At 42.3% G+C, this 13,239-nt stretch overlaps 1 long non-coding RNA gene across 1 annotated transcript; it reads left to right on the plus strand.

The window, feature by feature from the left end:
* The first annotated feature begins 1,467 nt into the window (after positions 1 to 1,467).
* Positions 1,468 to 11,816, plus strand: LOC109145647. The gene is made up of 2 exons (XR_002047173.3): positions 1,468 to 2,026; positions 9,203 to 11,816. It is a non-coding gene; the product is annotated as an uncharacterized LOC109145647 (long non-coding RNA).
* The last annotated feature ends 1,423 nt before the right edge of the window (positions 11,817 to 13,239 follow it).

The raw sequence follows: 13,239 nt of genomic DNA on the forward strand, positions 1-13,239 counted from the left end.
GTGTTCATGATTTCCTGATTAATGCCCACAATGAAAATACTACAAGCAGAACAAAGAATGGAACTGAAAATGAGATGCAGCATGTGACTTAACTCAAAGATGACTTCTCCCTGGAGAGACAGTTCATCCAGACTGAATCTGAGCACTTTATTTGCTCCCAGATACACGTCCCTTGAGAGGTGAAGACTTCTTTCCAGGTTATGCAGGTCCCATGTTATAGCACCCTTTACCAAACACAGTGGGAAATGTGACATTTTGTTGATACAGTCCATAATGGATAGAAATGAAGGACAAGAAAAATAGTTTGCTTCCACTAGTACCCACAAGAGAACTCTGTGCTACCCTTGCAGAACAATTCAAACCTTGACCGTGCTCCTGTTACAGGTTCAGACATATTTCATTGAAGAAATACATTAAAACTTAATATAATTCTTAAATATTCAGTTGCTTTATCACAGGAACATTTTCATGCTTGTATTTTGCTTGTATAGAAATTATTTCAATTAATTATTCCACTAAAACATTTATTTTCAAAGAGAAAATGCTAAAAGCACTTAAGTAACTGCAGTGTGTCTTTAAAGCTGTACAATATGTTATAGGTTTCAGAAAAGTTCCGTTACTACAGACTTACTCTAAAAATCCTAATTTGACATAATAATCAGGCACTGACACATTACTAGACCTCTTTATCAGAGCATCAAAATTCAATTGAAAAAACAGACAAAAAAAGAAATCATTGACAGAGTTGAAAAGAAAACGTGTGAGTGGGGAGAGACGAATATCTGAAGGAGTTTGTTATTTGCATTATAATAAAATAAGAATTTTTGTGAAAGCAGCAAGTGAATTTGCATGGAGGGGAGTGTCGAGAACACCTGAAATCCTTTTATTGAAAACCTTTGAGGTATCTCACAAATACTGCTGGTTAGAGATGTCAGGAATAGTTCTTTCAGCGCAATGAAAACCAAAGAGAGAGACTAGAGCTACTGCCATGTGATGATCCTGCCCTACATCTGCCAAACCTTTTGTGACTTGCCTGTCTTGTCTTGCAGGTTATGAACGAGACAAAACTTTTATCTGTGGAAATTGAACCACATCTCTTTGAGCTACCTCTGTAGCACGCAGTTAGCTCTGGTGAGTCCGGCATCTCTCTCCTGGCATGCGTCAGCAGGGACAGAGACCTCTGTACAACGCCTGCCACCCCTGCAGGGACCTTTCAATTCAGCCAGGGTGTAATAAATGAATCAGTTTTGGGGTGTTGATTGTTACTGTTTGGATGAGATATAAAAGAGGGGACTTGATAGTTGAATAAATGGGCATGTTAACTGAGGATATTGCAAGACTGTCCGGGTGTAATATCAGAGTGTGAGCACCAGGTGGAGAGACAACTGGGGACGTGATGACATGATGGACTAAAAAAATTACCTCAGGCAGGTGATGTCAACATCTTGGACTGCTACTGGATAAAGGATTATCCAATCATTTGACACCCTCGGGAAATGATTGGACAAAAATGCATCTTGATAAAGACCAACAGAACCCCTGGAAGCGAGCCAACCAGAAGGATCCAAAAATCCACCCATTGTGAACGGACAGAGGGCATACAAACGGACCTGGGACTTTATCCGGGGTCCTCCTGCAGAACTTGGGGTCCAAGGGAGCACCCAGTGGGTCGCACTGTCCCAGCTGTCTGTGTGTTGGTTTACTCTGGCTTGTCATGCAGAGCCTGGGCTTCTCCTGGGTTCCCGCTCTCAGTTGTTAATAAACAAACGAGTTGGCTTTTCTTTTCAGAAAGTCTCAGCCTCGTTTACAACAATTCTGGGGACTCATCCGGGATAAGCCACGCCCAGAGGCAGTCCTGGAGAAGGACAGGTCTGGAAAAAACTCATCTGGCAGATTTTTGCCACCCAGAGTTTGGACTTCTTCGAGACCGTGGAAGGACAGCTAGCTTTCCCGAGTAACGGCTGAGAGCATGACAACCCAGAGGGGGAGAGCCCTCCGAGAGGGAGCGGGGCTTGCAGATACGCAGGTCAGTATTGCAAATGGGGTGAGGCATAAGGGGGTGCGAGTGTGTGTGTCAGGGCAGCCGGCTGGAGTGGAGTGGGCTCCCGGAGTGGAGTGTGGACCTCCAAGTAGGAGGAGGGAAGCAAGTGATAACGAGAGAGTGTGGTACCTTAGGGACCCCAGGAAGGGGGAGACAGGGGAGTACTTCCTTTCTGCCACCCTTACCCACTTAGGCTCCCGCTCCTCTGTGGTTGGAGGCTCCGAGGGGTGGCTTTGCACTGGGTGTGAGGGCTGCTGGACTCTTGGGTGGGGTGCCAGCGCACGCAGTGAGATCCCAACGAGGAGGGCACAGTAGCCTCACCGGCCAAGGCTGCCTGGAGGGCAGTTCCTCAGGGCAGATCAAGTGGAGGTCTGGCACCCGGGGAGCTAGGACCCTTGAGGTTGGAGATTGATAACTTCTGCCCGGAGACCATCAGGTCTGTGTGGCCACTGGACAGGCAATTGCCTCTTCTCTGGCACGGGAAGGGGAAGGTACCCAACCCAAGGGGGATTAGCACCCTGAACTAGGGATCCTGAGTGTGGCTTCGCAAGGGGGGAGGGATTTCTCACGATGCCTCAAGCTGGGAATCCTGTGTGCAGGGGGTTCATTGAGGGAGTGAGAAAAGTTCTTCGCAACGCAGTGACAAGCCGGGAAGAGCGGGGGCCACCCGTTGTGAGAAGCTCCCTCACTCACTAGAGTGAGAGGAGGTGTTAGAACCTGCCAAGATAGACATAAATAAAACAGAAATATAAAACTTATCCCTAAGTGATTTTATCTTTTAATTTGGAACGCAAGAGTACTTGGGTGTATTCTGTTGGTAGTATTCGTTATATCTAAATACTTCTTTTATATCTACCTATCAGTGATATACACATATAAACTTTTTTTGTTTGAGAGATTGATTTGGTTGCATAGTTGCGGGAGGCCTGATAGGCGAGGTTCTGAAGTGAGGCTTATCCAATAGTCCTCAGGCCACCTATTAGGGAGAGAGTGTATGAACGTGGACTATTTAGTTTGTGTAGGTGCTTTTATTTGTTTTAGAGTGTATTATACATAGATAGGTTTGTGTACCTGTGTAAGAGTGAGCTTGCTGGTGTGGTGTTGGGATTTTGTGTATCCCTTCAATATAAGGAGGTTTTAAATCTCAGAGCTGTTGGAGTGGTTGTTGGTAACTTTACCGGAGCGGTCAGGGCTTAGTGAACGGCTGTGAAGGGTAAATCTCACCAGCAGAGCAGTGACGCCATCTTGTAATTCTAGAGAAGGTTCTCACGACAGCTGAAGAGAACCATCCTACAATTTGTGGGATGCCCCCAGCTCCAGGAAGGGGTGGTGTTTTAAGTTATGGAAGGAGAGGGGCTGGAAAGCCTTAGGGTCCACCCAGTTTCTGGTAGCTTTTGAGGCTTGTTTATGTTCTCATGGTATTTTCCCATGGACCGCCATCTCTAGTTCCCATGATCTTTTTGAGATTCCCATGCTTAGTTTTTATTTTTTTTCTTTCCCTCATTATAGAGATACCTTGGGTTATCATTCTAGACCAGCAGTCTTATTAGTTTTCCTATATTAAAGAATTAATTTAAATATAGGACTTGAGTTATTTTGTAATTCTTTAAATATTTGAATTATAATTCAATTATTATTAAATCATGGGTCAGTGCGCAGGGAAGAATTCCCAGAAGTTCAAGAAGGGAAAGACCAAGATAAAAGACATTTCTCCCAATAGTCCCTTGGGAGAAATGCTGGAAAATTGGGACAGTGATGACAACTTAAAGAAATTAGATAAAATAAAAATGATATAGGGTTAAGATTTGGTCAAAGGAGAGGATTCAAGAAGGACCCGTTTATTGGCCCCGGTATGGGTCTAAAGAAAAATGGTTATGTGTGGCCTTAAATAAACATTAATCTAAAGGAGTCCCAAGACGAGGAGGAGGTTCAATATGCAGCTTGCTGGCTAGAAAATGAGATTTGGGACAAAAAGATAAAGAGTGTACAAAATAGAAAAAGAGGTAGAAAAAGAAGAAAAGGAGGAAAACCCTAAGAGGGGATGGGATCCTTTAGATCACCTCCCACCTCCTTCTCCACCAACACCACCTATAGTTCACCCTCCTACCCCTCCAGTACTCCCTTCTAGTCAATCAATACCACTGCCCACACCTCCACCTCCACTTCAGCCTCCTCCCGTATATACTAATCCAGAACCCAAAACCCCAATTGTCCGCCTGACACTGTTCCCCGCTTGTCTTGTAGTCCAGCCTTATTCTCCACATCCCTCCTTAGTACCCCAGAGTTTCCCTATGCCTCTTATTATGCCTCCTACATTTCAGTCTGTTCCCCTTAGTTTCTCTCTAATGTCCCAGTCACCTGCTGAGGAACCGGTTCCTAGTAGAGGAACTGAACAGGGAAGGGATGGATTCCAAGGTTCTTGGGAAGTTGATGGACATTGCTGTTGTAGGAATGCAGAAGTAGAGAAACAGGAAAAATCAGAAGGGAGCTCAAGTCAGCATAATTATAATACTCGGCATCAAGCAAAGAAGTGCCAATCTAAGGAAGAAGTAGTGGAAAAGTTGTTGCCATTGAGGGAGGTACCAATGGGAGGTGCTAGGGGAGGAACTGGGTTTGTAAATGCACCATTAACAGTTTCTGAGGTCAGGAACTTTAAAAAAGAAATAAAGAGTTTATTAGAAGACCCTATAGGAATATCAAACCAGTTCCTAGGACCTAGCATATATACATGGGAGGAATTGAACTTGATTTTGGACATCCTTTTCTCCCTGGAAGAGATCCAATTAATACGTGCAACAGGGATGAGAATCTGGGAAAAGGAAAACAGAATTGGTTCCTGAGGGGAGGAGAAGATGCCAAATAATCAACCAGATTGGGATCCTAATGAGGAGCTGGGGAGAAGAAATATGAGACTATAGATCTTCAATAGTAAGGGGAATACGAGAAGCAGTTCCTAGGACGAGTAATGCAAGACTAGCTTTTGATAGCCAACAGGAGAACGATGAGACACCTGGCACATGGTTGGAAAGGTTAAAAAGAAACTTTCGGTTGTATTCAAGTGTTGATCCAGAAAGTTCAGAGGGACGAATACTGGTAAAGATACAGTTTGTAACCAGAGCGTGGACTGATATTCAGAGGAAATTAGAGAAGATGGATGATTGGCAGGAAAAAGGCCTTAATGAACTGTTGAGGTGCAAAAGGCGTATTTAAGGAAGGAGGAAGAAAAGACTAAGATGAAGGCAAAGATTATGGTGGCCATAGCAAAAAAGAGCGTAGGAGCTGGGAGGGAAGAGACAAAAGGAGAAGCAGAGGAAAAAGGAGGGCCAAGTAAGAGGAGGAAACCACCCTGGGTTGAGATAGTCTGTTATTTTTGTAAAGAAAAGGGTCACACACAAAGATTCTGTAAAAAGCGGCAAATGGATGAGGCAATCGCAAAAGAACAGGACACCCTAGAGAGGATTTTAAAAGGAGATGGTTAGGGGTGTCAGGGGCTCTATGCTCTGGGGAAAGAGACTGGACATCAGATGGAGCCCCTGGTAAATTCAGAAGTTGGCCCCCAGAGTGAAGAATATGAGTTTTTAGTTGACACTGGAGCAGCTAGGTCATGTGCCTGGAAGCTTCCAGCAGGATGCAAATTAAGTAATCAAAAGTGCAAAATAAAAGGTGCTAAAAATGACCCATTTGATGTATTCATTATGGAACAAGTACAAAAAAAGGAAACTCTAGAGAGGGATGTGTAAGCCTGTTGTATATACCTAAGTTAGGGTGCAATCTCTTAGGTTGAGACTTGCAGCTACAATTAAGAATAGGTGTGGTGCCAGAAGAAGGGCGGATGGTAGCAAAGATAATGATACTAAGGCAGGAAGATGAAGAGGTGATAGATCCGAGAGTATGGGCGGAAGGAGGAGGTCATGGACTGTTGGATATTTCCCCCATAGAGATTAAAATGAAACCAAATATACCACCAATAAGAGTAAAACAATACCCAATTTCAGCAGAGGAAAGGACTGACTCCGGTGATTAAGGACTTGATTAAAGATGGACTCTGGAACCATGTACATCTCCGAATAACACCCCACTATTACCAGTAAAAAACCAGGATGGTACATATAGATTGGTAAGATTTAAGAGAAGTGAATAAACAAACTATTGCACAATATCCGGTAGTAACTAACCCTTACGTTAAGTAAGGTACCAGCCAGACACGAGTGGTTCAGTGTCATCAATTTGAAAGATGCATTTTGGGCTTGCCCACTGGGAAGGGAAAGGCAAGGGTGGTTTGCCTTTGAATGGCAAGATGAAGATACAGGAAGGAAACAGCAATTGCAATGGACTAGGCTACCTCAAGGGTATACTGAGTCTCCAAAATCTATTTGGTCAGGCTTTGGAGGGAATATTACAGCAGTTCATACCCATCGGAGAAGTACAGATTTTGCAGTATGTTGATGATTTATTAGTTTCAGGAGAACTGAAAGAAGTTCAGAGGACAACAATTAAGTTATTAAACTTCCTAGTGAAAAAGGTTTAAAGGTCTCAAAAAGGAAATTGCAGTTCATAGAGCCTGAAGTAAAATATTTGGGTCATTTAATTGGAAAGGGTTTTAAGAAGCTGGACTCGAGTCGTATACAAGGGATATTATCGTTGCCAGCTCCAAAGACTAAGAGAGACATAAGGAAGTTATTGGGACTAACTGGATATTGTAAACTGTGGATTGATAGACACATAGAATTGGTAAAATTTTTGTATGAAAAATTGGTAGGAGATGAGCCTGTAAATTGGAATGAGAATGATGAAGAGAAACTAAGAATATTAAAAGAAAAATTGATGACTGCTCCAGTGTTAAGCTTGCCTGACTTAGGAAAGTTGTTTGAATTACTTGTAAATGTAGAAGAAGGAGTGGCTTATGGAGTTTTAGTACAAGAATGGTGCGGAGTTAGGAAACCAATTGCATATATATCTAAATTGTTAGATCGAGTTGTCAGAAGATGGCCACCATGTCTCCAGGCAGTGGCTGCTACCGTAACCCTAGTTGAAGGAGGTTTTAAGTTAACGTTTGGGAATGAAATTAAAACATATACCCCACATGATTTGAAGGTCATATTAAGCAGGAGAGCCAGTCAATGGATATCAGACAGCCTACTCTTAAAGTATGAATTAATTTTAAATAACATTGAAAACCTAGAGCTGGCTACCACAAAAGTTCAGAACCCTGCTCAGTTCTCTTATGGAGAATCAGAGGACGGATTAGAACATAGGTGTCTTGAAACCACTGATTTACAGACAAAAGTGAGGGAAGACCTATCGGAGCTCCCCTTAACTGAAGGAGAAATCCTATTTGTGGATGGCTCCTCTAAAGTGGTAGAAGGAAAATGAGTATCAGGTTACGCAGTGATTGATGGAAAAAACATGATGATTATAGAAAAGGGAAAGCTCCCTGCTAAATGATCGGCCCAATGCTATGAGATCTATCCTTTATTAAGAGGTTTACAATGGCTTAATTATAAAAGAGGAACTATTTATACAGATTTTAAGTATGCTTATGGGGTAGTACATACCTTTGGGAAAATCTGGACAGAGGGGATTTGTGAATGCAAAAGGAAAAACCTTAACTCATGAAAGCCTAATTAGGGAAGTGTTAGAAGCTTTAAAAGGTCCTTTAGAGGTGGCAGTAGTCCATGTTAGAGGACATCAGAAAGGGAATTCACTGGAAATAAGAGGGAACTACTTAGCAGATCAAGTAGCAAAGAAAGCTGCTATGGATGACAGTGAAAGAGTTCTTCATTTAGTGGATTTGAGTGACAATAATGATAAAGATAATAAGGAGATTCCAATTTTTAGTGAGAAAGAACAAGAAGAGTTACAGAGACATAGTGCTGTTAAAAATGAAAAGGAAGAGTGGAGAATGCCAGATGGGAGACAGGTTTTGAACAAGGTGCTGACTAGAAAGAGATTAGAGAATTTACATACCTTGACCCACTGGGAAACCCAAGCATTATCTGACCATTTTCTGCAAGTGTATGTATGTATTGGAACTTTTGAAATTGCTAAGATAATCACAAAATATTGCATGATTTGCCAAAAGATAAATAAAAAGGTGATGAGAAAAATGCCATTAGGAGAAAGAGAATTGGCAAGAAGACCCTTTCAGAACATTCAAGTAGATTTCACAGAGTTACCACGAATACAAAGATTGCAGTATTTATTAGTTATAGTAGTCCATTTAACTCATTGGGTTGAGGCATACCCAACTACGAGGGTGACAGCAGAGATGGTTAGAAAAATTTTGCTAGAACAAATAATACTGAGGTATGGGGTAGTAAATAACCATTGATTCAGACAGGGGCCTGCATTTTACAGCAAAGGTCTTACATCAAATAACCAATGCCCTGGGTATTACATGGAGGCTCCATACCCCGTGGAGAGCACAGAGTTCTGGGAGGGTGGAAAGAATGAACCTGATGTTGAAAATAGCCCTCACAAAATTAATGGAAGAAACAAAGATGAGTTGGTTAAAGTGTCTCCCTCTGGCCTTGATGAGGATAAGGACAAAACCTAGAGCAGACATAGGTGTTTCTCCATATGAGATGATGTTCGGTTTACCCTTCTTAACTATGTCAGGTAACACAGTGGCCTATGAGGAAGGAGAGCAGAGTGTAAAGAAGTATGTACAATTACCAGCACCCTAAAGGAATTGTGACAAAAGGGATATCTTCCCTCAGACTGCGCCTACCGATTTTAACATTCATATGTTCCAACCTGGCGACTGGGTCCTCATCAAAACTTGGAAGGAACAACCATTAACTCCTAGGTGGGAAGGATCTTTTCAAGTCTTACTAACTACAGAAACTGCAGTGAGGACACAAGAGAGAGGGTGGACCCATGTTTCCAGAGTAAAAGGACCGGTACCAGCTCCAACCGAATGGACAGTGGTGGGAACGACGGACACTAAGCTAACCCCAAAGAAAAAGCCACCAGAGATACTGTGAGGATGAGATTTTTAACAGTTTAAAAAGAGTTATTAAACTATTTATGAAGTATTGATCATAAGTTTATGTAAATCTTTACACTTACAGATCTTTAAAGCTTGAAGTCTGATTAGTGAATAACTATTTAACCTATATATAGAAAACTTGTTTTAATATTTGGTATTTCTCATTACAGATCATAAGGTTTTGAAGAATAGATAGAGCATCTGCCCACACACCTAGTAATTTGACCCCAAAAAAGAAAGGAGAGAACAAGTTGATACAAGGAGGGAAGTGAGTTACTGCAACGAGAAGGTGATTGAGATTGGTAAGAACACCGTGGGTGGGAAAGGGGGGGCCAAGACCGGATCAGGCTGCACTCTTGCCACAGAGAGTCGTAGATCCTCTGGAAGAGGCTAAGGGGAGACATGGGTGGGAGAGTGCCCTGTACCAGACCCCTGCTAATAGTAGCCCTCCTAATAATAATCACCCAAGGAGGAGAAGCGAAGCCCTGCGACAGGTGTTACTACCCTTTCTATGCAGGAGACTCTCGGACAGCCGTCCTCAGGACCCATACTAACCCGAGCCCTTCTTGTATTAACTTTTCACAGCTAAGCACTTGTACAGAGGATGGAAAAAACCTACTGGCTTTTTGAAAACGTAGGAAAATTTAAACAAAAATTGCTGGGAGAATGTCCTATGAAAGAAAAATAGATCTGTTCTGAAAAAAGACCTGTAGAGCAAGGGGTAAAAGTGTATGAACCAGACTTGATTAGAGAAAAGAAAATGAAAGGGATAATAAATAAACCTGAAATCCAGATGTTGGGAGGGAAAAACCTATTTTTAGACCTGGTAGAAAAGATAAGCCATGAGTATAATGTTACTGACTGTTGGATTTGTGGGGACACTCAAATGGCAGAAATCTGGCCATGGGAGGGGATTGCTCTGAATCCACAGGAAATATTAAAACTATGGGAAAAGGAAGTGCCTGGGCCTGACGAAAGGAATGAAGAGGAGGTGTGGAGTTTAAGATCTGAAGTGATCGGAGAAGAGTGTTTATGGAGGAGAGGTCCTAAGTGCATGGTCTATGTGGGTGAGCTGTCCTGCAAAAGGTATTTTGTAACTAATAATACTAACCAATGGTGGATGCCCCAGGCTTCAGAATTGTATTGGGCAAAAAACCAGAAACAAGGCTGGCTCCTATATTGAGTGGGAGAAATTATATGAGTGCATTACAAGAGAACCCAACCCCTTCCACAATGAACCCTAGCTTTCAAAATTTTGGAATAAAGGTGTTATTACTACAATGAAACCCCCCAGATTCTGGAGAACCCCAAAAGGACTCTTCTGGCTTTGCAGAAAGAGGGCTTATGTGATGTTAGCAGAAGGCTGGGCTGGAAGTTGCATGTTGGGCATCATCTGACCATCTTTCTTTCTACTCCCACAAACTGAGGGACAACACTTGGGAGTACCCCTCTGTGACGAATTACAACGAAAAAGGAGGGAGATTCAAATAGGAGGGACTCAGAAATGGGGAAAGGATGAATGGCCCCCAGAGAGAATCATAGCTACCTGTGGCCCCACCACCTGGGCCCAGGATGGGTCATGGGGTTATAGAACTCCCATCTATATGCTAAACCGAATTATTCGCCTACAAGCGTTAGTAGAGATCATATCAAATCAGTCTACTCTTGCTACTGATTTACTTTCAGCCCAATCCCATCAAATGAGAACTATGATCTATCAGAACCAGTTGGCATTGGATTATTTACTAGCACAGGAGGGGGGATGTGGAAAATTTAACTCATCAGAATGCTATGTTGAAATAGACAACCATAATGAAGCTATCAAAAATATCACCACGAATCAGGCACATATTCCTGGCCAGAGATGGACCCCATTATTTAAAGCAAACTAGTGGGATAACCTCTTGGGAGGAGGGTGGTGGAAAAAAGTTTTATTGATTGCTGGAGGTGCTTTAATAAGTATTATTTTCTTCCATGTGTGATCCCTTGTTTAATTCAGATGATTATGAGTATTGTGCAAAATTCCATTGAAAAGTTAAGTGATAAAAAGATTGAGAAGATCAGGATGATGAGAGCAGAAAAGCAAGAGGAAACCCCAAAAACAGCAAAAGAGACTTATGAGAAATACCAAAAACTCCAAAAAATATATCAAGTTTATGAGGATACAATTTAAATTTTGAATGGTTGATGTGGGCCATAGCTCAATCAAAGTTTTAGAGGGGGAAGTTGTAATAAATGAATTGGTTTTGGAGTGTTGATTGTTACTGTTTGGATGAGATATAAAAGAGGGGACTTGATAGTTGAATAAATGGGCATGTTAACTGAGGATATTGCAAGACTGTCCAGGTGGAATATCAGAGTGTGAGCACCAAGTGGAGATGCAACTGGGGACGTGGGGACATGATGGACTAGAAAATTACCTCATGCAGGTGATGTCAACATCTTGGACTGCTACTGGATAAAGGATTATCCAATCATTCGACAGCCTCGGGAAATGATTGGACAAAAATGCATTTTGATAAAGACCAACAGAACCCCTGGAAGCAAGCCAACCAGAAGAAGGATCCAAAATCCACCCATTGTGAACGGACAGAGGGCATAAAAATGGACCTGGGACTTTATCTGGGGTCCTCCTGCAGAACTTGGGGTCCAAGGGAGCACCCAGTGGGTTGCACTGTCCTTTTTTGTGTGTTGGTTTACTCTGGCTTGTTGCGTGGAGCCTGGGCTTCTCCTGGGTTCCCGCTCTCAGTTGTTAATAAACAAACGAGTTGGCTTTTCTTTTCAGGAAGTCTCAGCCTCGTTTACAACTAGGGTAGCTGCTTAACCCTGTGTCACTGACATGCTCAAACCCCTTCAGCCAGGGGGCACATTGGTGCTGGGTAAATCTGGATGTCCCTTTTGCCAGAGCCTTTTCCATGTGTTATGAAGAAAAACTTCAGTGGGTTCTTTGGCTCAGAGTATGCTCAGCATACAAACCATAGTGGCCTCAGCAAGGGATGCCACAGCCAGGTGTAGCACCCTGCAGGCACCTCCCACCCCCTGCACTGGCCATCTCTGGCAAGCAGGGGCTCACAGAGAACGCAAATGTCACAAGCACCAGCAATTATGCATGGCCAAACACCGATCCAGATCGGAGCCCACGAATAATGGCAAAAGAGGGAGTAAGACATCGTTTATCAAATACAAGAAATCAAGCAAAACAAAATAGGATAGCAATCAGGTACCTGAGATGAGCATGTACTAAGGGAACATGAAAATGTATTTTCTCCAGAAAATACTTTGAATTAATAATAAAGAATATGTTCTATACAGCCAGCACTAAGCAACCAAGAAGAATTTGGTATAGAATATCTGAGCTGTTCTTTCTGCAGAAGGTCTAAGTACACCCTTGGAATGGTTTAAGTTGCAATGCATTTATATTTCACCTTTCTTCATAGGAACACCACTACAGGTGAGAAATACTGTCATTTCCAAAAGTCCCTTTGTAGCTTGCCGTAAGCAAGCAAGCAAACTTTCCAGACTAATACCTCAGCCCGTTTTTCTAGAAAACTTCTGTTGAGTACATCATTCAACAATCCTGACAGCTCCTGAAAGTAGCTTAGATTTTACTTTTTCCTTACTAAATAATTTGAGATCAAATATTTTACTATTTGTGAATCTCATCTAGCAGCCATTAACAGATAAACATGTAATTGCTGTCAAGTTATCTTAATTTAAAAAAACCCCTAATCTCAGAAGAATGCAATAGATGATGGCCACATACATTATAAACACAAAAATGCTCTGAAAAGAATACTACTTTCTCCTTGATAGTCAGTCACTCTCCTCTTGCCTTTCTCTGGAGAGAAATTGCAAAGAAGCTAAGCATATTCAGTGCCCTTCCCACCCTCAGCTCTTCTCCTGTGGCCAGTTGCTCACTCATTCCACAACCATCCCACAGTACCAGGTATTTTCAGGCTATCAAGGATTTCAGCAAGTCCCTGCTCTGTTGTCACCAACAGATTATTGCTGAAGTCTTGTCCAGAAGTTTCACTCCTTGTGAGCTCTGTAAAGTTGCCTGGTGTGGTGTTTGAAGATGCCTGAATAATTAATTAACTCCTTGAGCACACAGTGAGGTGCATCTTGTAAAAACATATGGGCTGACAGGATCCTTTTCTCTGTGTCTCTGTTGGTGGTTTCTTGTGTTGGCTGAAAGTCAATCCAATAT

This window comes from Corvus cornix, chromosome 7 (genome assembly GCF_000738735.6).
Source record: "Corvus cornix cornix isolate S_Up_H32 chromosome 7, ASM73873v5, whole genome shotgun sequence".
Classification (NCBI taxonomy): Eukaryota; Metazoa; Chordata; class Aves; order Passeriformes; family Corvidae; genus Corvus; species Corvus cornix.